Genomic DNA, 12,475 nt, shown 5'->3' with positions numbered 1-12,475 from the left:
GCCACTATGGAGAACAGTATGGAGTTTCCTTAAAACACTAAAAATAGAACGACCATATGACCCAGCAATCCCACTATTGGGCATATACCCTGAGAAAACCATAATTCAAAAAGAGTCATGTACCACAATGTTCATTGCAGCACTGTTTACAATAGCCAGGACATGGAAGCAACCTAAGTGTCCATTGACACGTGAATGCATAAAGAAAATGTGGCACACATATACAATGGAATATTACTCAGCCATAAAAAAACGAAATTGAGTTATTTGTAGTGAGGTGGATGGACCTAGAGTCTGTCATACAGAGTGAAGTAAGTCAGAAAGAGAAAAACAAATACCGAATGCTAACACATATATATGGAATATATATTTTTAAAAAATGCTTCTGAAGAACCTAGGGGTCGGACAGGAATAAAGACGCAGATGTAGACAATGGACTTGAGGTCTTGGGGAGAGGGAAGGGTAAGCTAGGACGAAGTGAGAGATTGGCATTGACATATATATACTACCAAATATAAAATAGATAGCTAGTGGGAAGCAGCCACATAGCACAGGGAGATAAGCTTGGTGCTTTGTGACCACCTAGAGGGGTAAGATAGGGAGGGTTTGAGGGAGATGCAAAATGGAGGGGATATTGGGATATTTGTATACATATAGCTGATTCACTTTGTTACACAGAAGAATCTAACACAACATTGTAAAGCAAGTATACTCCAATAAAGATATTTTTAAAAAAAATTAAACACACACACACACACACAAAGATGTAAAAAAAAAAAACAACTGAAACTGATATATATAGACAGCCATTTTTTCCCTGATTGTAAGATCAATATATGCTCAACAGAAACAATTTCAAAAGTACAAAAATTAAAGAAAGAAATTTTTTAAATTAAATTAAATTAAAAATTTAAAAATAATTAAAAGGTTGAGTATTTTTCTACAGTTCTCTGTTCTTTCTGGGCTCTCACAAGAATCACACTTAATGGTCTGCTCACAATGATGCTGGCTTTTTCTAGCATGCACTTCAAAACTCTTCCAGCCTTTACCCATTAACCAGTTTCAAAGCCGTTCCACGTTTTTAGGTATTTGTTAGAATTGGACCCTACATCTTAGTACCAATTTCTGTCTTAGTCCATTCAAGCTACTATTACAGAATACCAAAGACTAGGTGGTTTACAAAAAACGGAAATTTATTTCTCATTTCTGGAAGCTGGGACGTCTAAGATCAAGGTGCCAGGAGATTCGGTGTCTGGTGAAAGTCAACCAGCTACCTGGTTCAAGTACAGCTGTCTTCTCTCTGTGTCCACACATGGTGGAAGGGGCAAGGACACTCTCTAGGGTCTCTTTTTTTAAGTGCATTGATCTTATGCGAGAGGGTTCCATCCTGTGACCTAATCATCTCCAAAATGTTCCACCTCCAAACACCATCACATTGGGGATAGGGGTTTAACATATGAATTTGGGGGTGGGGGACACAAATCTTCAATCTATAGCAAAGTGTTTAATCTCTTCTGAGTTAATTTTTATACATGGTATAAGGTAAGAGTCCAACTTCACTATTTTGCATGTAGATATTCAGTTTTTCCAACAGCCTTTGTTGAAGAGACTAGCCATTTCCCATTGTGTAGCTTTGGCACCCTTGTTGAAGATAATTTGACCATATACATTAGGGTTTATTTCCGGGCTCTCAGTTCTGTTTCCTTGGTCTATATGTCTGTTTTTATGCCAGTATCATACTGTTTTAATTACTGTAACTTTATTATATGTTTTGAAATCAGGAAATATGACACCTCCAATTTTGTTATTTCTCAAAATTGTTTTGACTAGTTGGGTCTTTTGAGATTCCATATGAATTTCAGGATACTTTTTTCTATTTCTGCAAAAAAATGCCATCAGAAACTTGAAAGGGATTGCAGTGAAACTGTCGCTCATTTGCATAGTCTGGACATTTTAACAATCCCAATTATTTGTCTCCTTTAAGTTTTCATCATTGTTTTATAGTCTTCAGTATATGCCTTTCATTTTATTAGTTATCTTGTTGTGTATATATATTTGTATACATTAACCAGGGACTATATCATTCATAATTCATATATATTACTCAATTTTTTCTTATCTCTTTCCCCACTACCTTAAGGAGTTTTTTTATTCTATTATAAATTAGATTTTTTTTCTATTTCATATTTGTATTGTTTAGTGTTAGTGTAAACAATGCAGCTGATTTTTGTGTGTTGATTTTGTCTTGCAACTTTGTTGAATTCATTTACTAGTTCTACTAGTATTTTGTGGGTGGAATCTCCTAGGTTTTGTACATATACGCTCATGTCATCTGTGAACAGAGATAATTTTACTTCTTCCTTTCCAACTCAGATGCCTTTTATTTCTTTTTCTGGCCTAATTGCTATAGCTAGGACTTCTAGTACTATGTTGAATAGAAGTGGTAAGAGTGGGCATCTTTGCCTTGTTCCAGATCTTAAAAGAAAAGCTTTCTGTTTTTCACAATTGATATGATGTTAGCTGTGGATTTTACATATATGGCCTCTATTATGTTGAGGTAGTTTCCTTCTATTCCTACCTTGTTGAGTGTTTTCATTATGAAAGGTGTTAAATTTTGTCAAATGCTTTTTCTTCATCAATTGAGATGACTATTTGATTTTTGTCCTTCATTCTGTTAAAATGGTGTATTACATTAATTTTCATATGTTGAACCATCTTGGCATTCCAGAAATAAATTCCATTTGGTCACAGTAAATACCCTTTAAATGCTCTGTTAAATTTGGTTCACTAGTACTTTGTTGAGGCTTTTTGCATTAATATGCATCAAAAATAATGGTATGTGGTTTTCTTTTCTTGTTTTTCTTTGGTCTGGTTTGATATAACAGTAATGCTGGGACTTCCCTGGTGGCACAGTGGTTAAGAATCCGCCTGCCAAAGCAGGGGACATGGGTTTGATCACTGGTCCGGGAAGACCCTACATGCTGCAGAGCAACTAAGCCCGTGCACCACAACTACTGAGCCTGTGCTCTAGACCCTGTGAGCCACAACTACTGAGCCCACGCACCACTACTACTGAAGCCCACGCTCTCTAGGGCCCGCGTGCCACAACTACTGAATCTGCATGCTGCAACTACTGAAGCCTACATGCCTAGAGCCCGTGCTCTGCAACAAGAGAAACCAATGCAATGAGAAGCCCGTGCACAGCAACGAAGAGTAGCCCCCACTCGCTGCAACTAGAGAAAGCCCTTGCATAGCAATGAAGACCCAACACAGCCAAAAATTTTTACAAAGTAAAATTTAAAAAAAAACCAGAGTAATGCTGACCTCATAAAATCAATTTAGAAGTGTTCTCTTAAATTTTTTGAAAGCATTTGAGAAGGATTGGTGTTAATATTTTTTTCTTTAAATATGTGGTAGAATTATCCAGTAAAGCCTTCTAATTCTGAGTCTTTCTTTGTTGGGAGGTTTTCTATTACTGATTCAATCTTCTTACTAGTTATAGGTCTGTTCAGATATTTTATTTCTTCATGATTTAATCTTGGGAGGTTGTATGTTTCTAGAAATTTATCCATTTCTTCTGGGTTATCCAATTTGCTGGTGTATAATAGTTCCTAGAAGTCTCTTATGATCCCTTTAATTTCTGTGGTTTAGCTATAATGTTCCTCTTTCATTTTTGATGTTTGTTATTTAAGTCTTCTCTCTTTTATTCTTAGTCTAACTGAGGGTTGTCAGTTTTGTTGATCTTTTCAAAACAACAACTCTTAATTTTGTTGATTTTCTCCTATTGTTTTTCTATTTCTTATTTTGTTTATTTCTACTTTATTATTATTTCCTTGCTTATACTAACTCTGGGTTTAGTTTGTTCTTCATTCTTATTTCCTTGAGGTATAAGGTTAGGTTTTTGATCTGAGATCTTTCTTCTTTATTAATATGTGCTTACCACCATAAACTTCCCTCTTACTACTGTTTTGTCTTCATCTCATAAGTTTTGGTATGTTGTATTTTCATTTTCATTTGTGTCAAGATGTTTTCTATTTTCCCTTGCCATTTCTTCTTTCATCCTTTGTTGTTATTTGTGAATTTTCCAGTTTTCCATTTACTATTGATTTCTCGTTTTATCCCATTATGGTCAGAAAAAGATACTTGGTATGTTTTCAATCTTCTTATTGTTAAGACTTGTTTTGTGGTCTAACATGTTATCTATCCTGGAGGATGTTCTGTGTGCACCTCAGAAGAGTGTCTTTTCTGCTGTTAGGTGGAGTGCTCTGTATATATCTGCGATATTCAATTAGTCTGTACTGCTGTTTAAATCCTCTATTTCCTTATTGATTTATGTCTGGTTTTTCTATTATTGAAAGTAGGGCATTGAAATCTCTTACTATTATTGTGTTACTGTCTACTTCTCCCTTCAATTCTGTTAATGTTTGCTTCATATATTTGGGTGTTCTGATGTTAGTTGCATATATATTTATAATTGTTATATCTTCCTGGTGAATTGATCCTTTTATCATTATATAATGTCTTTCTTTGTCTCTTGTGATGATTTGTGACTTAAAGTCTATTTTGTCTGTATTAAATATGGCTACCGCTACTTTCTCTTTGCTGCCATTTGCATGGAATATCTTTTTCCATTCTTTTATTTTCAGCCTATGTGTGTCTTTATATCAAAAATGAGTCTCTTGTAGATAGCTTACAGTTGGATCTTGTTTGCTTTTTTTAAAAAAATCCATTCAGCCATGCTGTGTCTTTGATTGGGGTGTTTAATCCATTTAAATTTCAAGTAATTACTAATACAGAAGGAATTATTATTGACATTTTGTTCATTGTTTTCTGTATGTCTTATTTTGTCCTTCATTTCATTTCTTTCTTCCTTCCTTAGATTTTATTGATTATTTGTAGTGATGTGCTTTAATTCCATTATGTTTTCCTTTGTCTATCTTCTATAGGTATTTTCTTTGTGGTTACTATATGGATTATATAAAACATCTTATAGTTACAACTGATAACAGCTTAACTTCAATTACAAAAAATCTCCTTTACATATCTCCCTCCAGTTTATCCATGTCATAAATGACATTTTTATATTTTGTATCCATAATATAGTCTTGTAATTATTTGTTATGCCTTTATTCTTTAAATTCTAAACAAGGAATCATATGTGATTTATACACCACCATAACAGTATTCTTTGTTTGTTTTTATATTTAGCTTTATCAGAGAGCTTTATATTTTCTTAAACTTTCATGTTGCTGTCAGTGTCCTTTTGTTTTAACTCCATTTAGCACTTTTAGTAAGGCAGATCTAATGGTGGTGTTGTTCATACTGTCAGGTCTTTATATTGCCTTCATCTTTTAAGGACAGTTTTGCCTGATAGCATGTTTTTCGTTTGCAGCTTTCTTTTTTCTTTCAGCACTTTGAATATATCATCAGATTCTCTTCTGACCTGTAATGTTCCTGCTGATACATCCCCTGACACTAAAGGGAGCCCTCTTGTATGTGACAAGTCACTTTCTCATTCTGTTTTCAAGATTCTCTGTCTTTGAATTTTGACAGTTTGATTTTAATATATATCAGTATAGGCCTCTTTGGATTCTTCCCAGCTGGAGTTCTTTGAGCTTCTTGAATTTGGATGTCCAATTCCTTTCTCAGATTGGGAAGTTTTCAACCATTATTTCCTCAAATAAGCTCTCTGTCCCTTTCTCTCTCTCTTCTCCTTCTGGGACTTCTGTAATGCATGTATTGTTTCATTTAATGGGGTCCTGTGAATCCCTTAGGTTGTCTTCACTTTTCTAGGTTTCAGAAATTTAAGTTTTCTTTTTTCTTTTTTTATATTCAACTGTAATCTATTTCCATACAGTTTCTATCATTGTTCCTATTCTTACCCTTAGGAGAAATTAGAACCAATAGGTGTGAGTTTTTTTGTTTTAATTACATAGCACTGTTCTTTATTTAAAGGTGGATATTAGCTTGGTTCTGGATGAACAACTCCAGTCTCTTGCCAATGGATCCAAAGCCTTCTCTCCATTCTCACACTTCCATGGAGTCCAATTTGCTTTGGTACCTCCTAAAATTGTTCTCCAAAGAACCCCAGAACTGAACACAGGATTCCAGATGGTGAATGACCAATATAAACCATAGGAGAACAATTACTTCCTACTGTTACATCCTCCTGACAATGGGATCCTTCTTTAAATTAGTTTTTCTTTTTTCTTAAGTAGTTAGCTCAAGTTAAACTTCTGCTTTTTATTTTTCAGTTCCCCATATATTTTTCAGACATAATGTTACCAATTCAAGTCATCATTATTCTGTACTTGTGAAAGAAATCCCACAATTACCAGGCTCAGAATCCTAAATGAGGAATGTGATGAACATAGAAAACAACAGGTTTTATTGCTTCACTGAGACCCAACATACTCTGATATTTCATCTTCCCCATCCAGGGTTTCCTCTACTTTTTCCTTGTTTTTTTCTTAATAACACAATTGTGATTCTTTGCTCAATTATAATTTGGTGAGCCCAGTGTTTTGTGTAATTTATTTGTTTAATGCCATTTCTATTTGATTGAAGTAAAGTTCCATAAAGAAAAAAAACTTTGTTTATCTTGTTTGCTGAACTACCTGGTGTTTAGCATCTTGCTTGGCCATTGTTCATAGTGAATACATATTTATTGAATAAAAGAAAATGTTACCTCCATTTTTCTATGAAGGCCATCTGTATTGGCTGGGTCTTCCAGGAAGTTGACATGGAGATGGAGTTAGGAATGTATGCAGTATACTGGAGCAATGTCTATGAAAGATAACAGCAAGAAGAAACAGAATTGAGCAGAGAGAGCCTCCAACAATCTTGTCCAAACAAATGAGGAGCTCTAGAGTGAAGACTGCTAATTAGAGGAGTTGTGTGTTGAGAAATAATAGTCAGGCTCCAGTACCCCAACCTCTTAGGAGACAATGGTCATCTTTATTCACATGTAATAAGCATTAAGTAAATATTTATTATATAAAATAGCAATACCATAAGACTTCATACCTCCCCACCCCCTTTCTTCTCCCTTCCCCAAAAGTAAAAATGTGCTTAAAGAAAGGATAAATTTCTGGTAGTGTATTAATTAGAACTCCTCATAAAGAGGTAACAGAAACCAAAGCTAGTTAGTTTAAGAAAACAAAGGCAGGGAGGGGGGATAGATAGATAGATAGATAGATAGATAGATAGATAGATAGATAGATAGATAGAGATAGAGTTTTTTTAAGATCTTTATTGGAGTATAATTGCTTCACAGGTCTCATTGATTCTAGAAAGGCTCTGGAAACCATGCAGTGTTCCTTCCTCACATCATGCCTGAGCTTCTCTCTGTTGCTGATTAATTCCATTTATCTACAGACTGGATTTCTCCACTCTCTTGTCCTCCAAGGGAAAGTGGCTATACAACATCTTCTGATACACTACAAACTAGCAAACTGCTTCTCAGATCCAAATATCATTTACCATGAGAAGGATTAGCATGGAGAATCTGCTTGGTTCATCTTGGATCATGTTTTTAACCCAGTTCGAATCATCCATGGCTGGGGAGTGAAGTAGAATGGAAGGTGAGTTGGTAGAATCATACAATGCAAGTATATCTGGTGAGTCCATCTCATGCTTGCATACTAGGGGAAAAGTTCTAAGGGAAGGAAGCTAGGAAATGAAAGAAGGAATTTCTGGATCATTTGAGATGGGCTACAAAGAGATGTTATGGTGACTGTATCCCTGGAAATCATAAAGAAGAAAAAGGTTTTTGGATGTGGTTTAGATACTCCCTTAAATGCAGAAGAGACTCCCTCTTAGTGTCTCTTTGTGCTCCATGACTCCACGGATCATGCACTCTCTCTCCTGAGGAGTGACATTTTTAAAATGTCCTTTAAGAACATCTCCATAATTAAATTTGCTTTTGGAACAAGCAAATAAATGGACACAGGCATCAAAGTGACAGAACTGAACTTCTTAGAAATCCCACAAGTGAACTGATGTTAGGGCTTGGGGGTTAACATCTATATAAATAACTCATATAATTAAAGTTATTTTAGTTAGGAAGGTAACTGATTTGTTAAATTTAACAGTCATTCTTTTAATTAAATTAGTTAATAAAAGAGCATGCTGGGTATTTTTTTATGAGTTGCAAAGCAGAACAGAGTAAGAATTTTTCACATGTGAATGTAACACTAAAATTCACTCTGTAAGCACAACAAATATTTTGACCTTTAAATAAGGTCAGTGTCAATAGTTTATTAATTCAGTGTTAATAGTTTATTAATTCTCTTGCATCCATTCATTGCTTCATTTAATAAACACACCTCTAGTGCCACCAGCTATGCTAGGCACTGTGCTAGGTTTGGGAGATACAAAAGTAAATCACATATTCCTTCTCTTAAGACACTAATATATTGTAGAGATGGTCACATAGATAATTATAAGATAAAGAAAAGCACTACAATAAAACTGCATAAAAGAGTTGAGGGAGTCCAGAAGAGGCAGTAGCAAAGATCAACCTGAAGGCCCAAAAATCTGGATCTCTGAAATTTTCGGTGGAAGTGTTGTATTGTTTACATCAGATGCTGATGCACCAAAGTGCTGTTTTCAACAGGAGGCACTTCTTCCCTCTCCTGATTAATTTTTTTTTAAACATCTTTATTGGAGTATAATTGCTTTACAGTGGTGCATTAGTTTCTGCTGTATAAAAAAGTGAATCAGCTATGAATATAAATATACCAATATATCTCCACGCTCTTGCATCTCCTTCCCACCCTCCCTATCCCACCCATCTAGGTGGACACAAAGCACGAAGCTGATCTCCCTGTGCTATGTGGCTGCTTCCCACTAGCTATCTATTTTATATTTGGTAGTATATATATGTCAATGTCAATCTCTCACTTTGTCCTAGCTTACCCTTCCTTCTCCCCAAGGCTTCAAGTCCATTCTCTACATCTGCATCTTTATTCCTGTCCGACCCTTAGGTTCTTCAGAAGCATTTTAAAAATATATATATTCCATATATGTGTTAGCATTCAGTATTTGTTTTTCTCTTTCTGACTTACTTCACTCTGTATGACAGACTCTAGGTCCATCCACCTCACTACAAATAACTCAATTTCGTTTTTTTTATGGCTGAGTAATATTCCATTGTATATGTGTGCCAAATCTTCTTTATGCATTCACATGTCAATGGAGACTTATGTTGCTTCCATGTCCTGGCTATTGTAAATAGTGCTGCAACGAACATTGTGGTACATGACTCTTTTTGAATTATGGTTTTCTCAGGGTATATGCCCAATAGTGGGATTTCTGGGTCATATGGTACCTCTATTTTTACTTTTTTAAGGAAACTCCATACTGTTCTCCATAGTGGCTGTAACAATTTACATTCCCACCAACAGTGCAAGAGTTCCCTTTTCTCCACACCCTCTCCAGCATTTATTGGTTGTAGACTTTCTGATGATGGCCATTCTGATTGGTGTGAGGTGATACCTCATTGTAGTTTTGATTTGCATTTCTCTAATGATTAGTGATGTTGAGCATCCTTTCATGTGTTTGTTGGCAATCTTTATATCTTCTTTGGAGAAATGTTGATTTAGGTCTTCTGCCCATTCATGGATTGGGTTGTTTGTTTTTTTGATATTGACCTGCATGAGCTGCTTGTAAATTTTGGAGATTAATCATTTGTCAGTTGCTTCATTTGCAAATATTTTCTCCCATTCTGAGGGTTATCTTTTCGTCTTGTTTATGGTTTCCTTTGCTGTGCAAGAGATTTTAAGTTTCATTAGGTCCCATTTGTTTGTTTTTGTTTTTATTTCCATTTCTCTAGGAGGTGGGTCAAAAAGGATCTTGCTTCGATTTATGTCACAGAGTGTTCTGCCTGTTTTCCTCTAAGAGTTTTATAGTGCCTGGCCTTACATCTAGGTCTTTAATCCATTTTGAGATTATTTTTGTGTATGGTGTTAAGGAGTGTTCTAATTTCATTCTTTTACATGTAGCTGTCCAGTTTTCGCAGCACCACTTATTGAAGAAGCTGTCTTTTCTCCATTGTATATTCTTGCCTCGTTTATCAAAGATAAGGTGACCATATGTGCATGGATTTATCTCTGGGCTTTCTGTCGTGTTCCATTGATCTATATTTCTGTTTTTGTCCCACTACCATACTGTCTTGATGACTGTAGCTTTGCAGTATAGTCTGAAGTCAGGGAGTCTGATTCCTCCAGCTCCGTTTTTCTTTCTCAAGATTGCTTTGGCTATATGGGGTATTTTGTGTTTCCATACAAATTGTGAAATCTTTTATTCTAGTTTTGTGGAAAACGCCATTGGTGGTTGACAGGGACTGCATTGAATCTATAGATTGCTTTGGGTATTATATTCATTTTCACAATGTTGATTCTTCCAATCCACGAACATGGTATATCTCTCCATCTGTTTGCATCATCTTTAATTTTTTTCATCAGTGTCTTATAGTTTTCTGCATACAGGTCTTTTGTCTCCTTAGGTGGGTTTATTCCTCGGTATTTTATTCTTTTTTTTGCGGAGGTAAATGGGAGTGTTTCTTGAATTTCTCTTTCAGAGTTTTCGCCATTAGTGTATAGGAATGCAAGAGATTCCTGTGCATTAATTTTGTATCCTGCTACTTTACCAAATTCATTGACTAGCTCTAGTAGTTTTCTGGTAGCTTCCTTAGGGTTCTTTATGGATAGTTTCCTGTCATCTGCAAACAGTGACAGTTTTACTTCTTTTCTGATTTGGATTCCTTTTATTTCTTCTTCTTCTCTGATTGCCATGGCTAAAACTTCCAAAACTATGTTGAATACAGTGGCAAGAGTGGGCAACCTTGTCTTGTTCCTGATCTTAGAGGAAATTGTTCCAGTTTTTCACCATTGAGAATGATGTTGGCTGGGGGTTTTTCATATATGGCCTTTATTATGTTGAGGTAACTTCCCTCTATGCCTATTTTCTGGAGAGTGTTTATCATAAGTGGGTGTTGAATTTTGTTGAAAGCTTTTTCTGCTTCTACTGAGATTATCATATGGTTTTTATCCTTCAGTTTGTTAAAATGGTGTAGCACACTGACTGATTTGCGTACATTGAAGAATCCTTGCATTCTTGGGATAAATCCCACTTGATCATTGTGTATGATCCTTTCAATGTGCTGTTGGGTTCTGTTTGCTAGTATTCTGTCAAGGATTTTTGCATCTATGTTCATCAGTGATATTGGCCTGTAGTTTTCTTTTTTTGTGACATTTTTGTCTGGTGTTGGTGAGGTATAGTGGCCTCATAGATTGAATTTGGGAGTGTTCCTCCCTCTGCTGTATTTTGGAAGAGTTTGATAAGGATAGGTGTTAGCTCTTCTCTAAATGTTTGATAGAATTCACCTGTGAATCCATCTGGCCCTGAGCTTTTGTTTGTTGGAAGATATCTAATCACAGTTTCAATTTCAGTGCTTGTGATTTGTCTGTTTATATTTTCTATTTCTTCCTTGTTCCATCTCGGAAGGTTGTGCTTTTCCAAGAATTTGTCCGTTTCTTCCAGGTTGTCCATTTTATTGGCATAGAGTTGCTGGTAGTAATCTCTCATGATCCTTTGTATTTCTGCAGTGTCACTTGTTACTTCTCCTTTTTCATTTCTAATTCTATTGATTTGAGTCTTTTCCCTTCTTTTCTTGATGAGTCTGGCTAATGGTATTCAATTTTCTTTATCTTCTCAAAGAACAAGCTTTTAGTTATATTGATCTTTGCTATCACTTCCTTCATTTCTTTTTCATTTATTTCTGATCTGATCTTTATGATTTCTTTCCTTCTGCTAACTTTGGGGGTTTTTTTTTTTTGTTCTTCTTTTTCTAATTGCTTTAGGTGTAAGGTTAGGTTGTTTGAGATTTTTCTTGTTTCTTGAGGTAGGATTGTATTGCTATAAACTTCTCTCTTAGAATTGCTTTTATTGCATCCCACAGGTTTTGGGTCATTGTGTTTTCACTGTCATTTTTTTCTAGGTATTTTTTTATTTACTCTTTGATTTCTTCAGTGATCTCTTGGTTATTTATTAGTGTATTGTTTAGCATCCATGTGTTTGTATTTTTTACAGTTTTTTTTTTCCTGTAATTCATATCTAGTCTCATAGCATTGTGGTTTGAAAAAGATACTTGATACGATTTCAATTTTCTTAAATTTACCAAGGCTTGATTTGTGACCCAAGATATGATGTATCCTGGAGTATGTGCCATGAGCAATGAGAAGAAAGTGTATTCAATTGTTTTTGGATGGAATGTCCTATAAATACGAATTAAGTCCATCTTGTTTAATGTGTCATTTAAAGCTTGTGTTTCCTTATTTATTTTCATTTTGGATGATCTCTCCATTGGTAAAAGTGGGGTGTTAAAGTCCCCTACTATGATTGTGTTACTGTTGATTTCCCTTTTTATGGCTGTTAGCATTTGCCTTATGTATTGAGGTGCTCTTATGTTGGG

The 12,475-nt window shown here is 35.2% G+C and overlaps 1 protein-coding gene across 3 annotated transcripts in view; it reads right to left on the bottom strand.

The window, feature by feature from the left end:
* The window catches only part of METTL15 (methyltransferase 15, mitochondrial 12S rRNA N4-cytidine), a 478,750-nt gene that overhangs the window by 215,344 nt on the left and 250,931 nt on the right, over positions 1 to 12,475 (bottom strand). For all 3 annotated transcript variants that reach the window (XR_003683604.2, XR_008619590.1, XR_003683605.2), the window contains exon 6: positions 6,689 to 6,786. The gene's annotated coding sequence lies outside the window, so the exon portion shown is untranslated. The remainder of the gene's footprint in view (positions 1 to 6,688; positions 6,787 to 12,475) is intronic.

The sequence above is a fragment of the Physeter macrocephalus genome, chromosome 16 (assembly GCF_002837175.3).
Source record: "Physeter macrocephalus isolate SW-GA chromosome 16, ASM283717v5, whole genome shotgun sequence".
Lineage (NCBI taxonomy): Eukaryota > Metazoa > Chordata > Mammalia > Artiodactyla > Physeteridae > Physeter > Physeter macrocephalus.
This window is presented reverse-complemented; position numbering and strand designations above follow the sequence as displayed.